Below are 1,394 nucleotides of genomic sequence, written 5' to 3' on the forward strand. Positions count from 1 at the left end.
CCTACATATATATGGCTCACTATGCGGCTCACTATGCGGCTCACTATGCGGCTCACTATGCGGCTCACTATGCGGCTCATAATGCGGCTCATAATGCGGCTCATAATGTGGCTCATCGTGTGGCTCATAATGTGGCTCATAATGTGGCTCATAATGTGGCTCATAATGTGGCTCATAATGTGGCTCATAATGTGGCTCGTTACGCGACTCACTATCTAGCTTACTATGAGAAAATTACACCAGGTATATCTCCACCAATATCGCTTCGTTCATATATTTTTCTGTATTACACAACCTAACAGCTCTAATATATCTTCTTCATTTCACTTGATCCTATTATCTCAAATATTCATTCAGTTTGGTACACCTTCTGCTCTGGGTTAAACTGCTGAGGTAAGTGCCTGCATATAACCTCACTACATAACTTACTATCTAACTTACTATCTAGCTCACCGTGCAGTTTACTATGTGACTAATACATCTAATGTATCTCCGCCAATATCGCTTCGTTCACCAATATTTCTATATCACTCAATTCTCTCTACTTTAGTAAATCGTATCCATTTTATCTGATCTTATTTTCTCGAATATCCATTCACTTTGATCCACCGATGCCCTGGGTTGAACTGCTGAGGTAAGTGCCTGCATATAGCCTCACTATGTAACTTACTATATAACTTACTATCCAGCTCTCCATGTAGCTTACTATCCAGCTCCCTATATAGCTTACTATGCAACTCACTATCCAGCTCCATATATAGCTTACTATGCAACTCACTATCCAGCTCCCTATATAGCTTACTATACAGTTTACTATGTGAATACTACACCCAGTGTATCTCCACTAATATTGCTTCGTTCACTAATATTGCTTCGTTCACTAATATTTCTATATCTCACAAGTCTCTCTACTCTACTAAATCGTATTCATTTTATCTGACCTTGTTTTTTTCTGATATTCATTCAGTTTGATCCACCTTTTGCCCTGGCTTGAACTGCTGATGTAAGTGCCTGCATATAACCATACAATCCAGCTCACTATGTACCCTACTATGTAGCCAACTATATCTCCACTGAACCCAGTGTACCTCCACCAATATTTCTTCATTCATCTATATTTATATCCTAATCGATGGCCTCTATTCAAATTTACCATTTTCAACCTATTCAATCATGTTCCCTCAAAATATCACCACCCTTTAGTGGAGCCTCTGTCATGGCTGAACTGCTGACCCAAGTGCCTGCATATATACCCTCTGCCGCCCACTATCCAGCTTACTATCTAACATACTATCTAGTTGTACAGCCTGCATCTGCTAACTGCATACGCTTACTAGGAACATCCTACTCTCTTATCCTCATCTCTTATTTCCTTCACTTATTCTACTCTTATT

This window comes from Babjeviella inositovora (assembly GCF_001661335.1).
Source record: "Babjeviella inositovora NRRL Y-12698 unplaced genomic scaffold BABINscaffold_8, whole genome shotgun sequence".
Lineage (NCBI taxonomy): Eukaryota > Fungi > Ascomycota > Pichiomycetes > Serinales > Babjeviella > Babjeviella inositovora.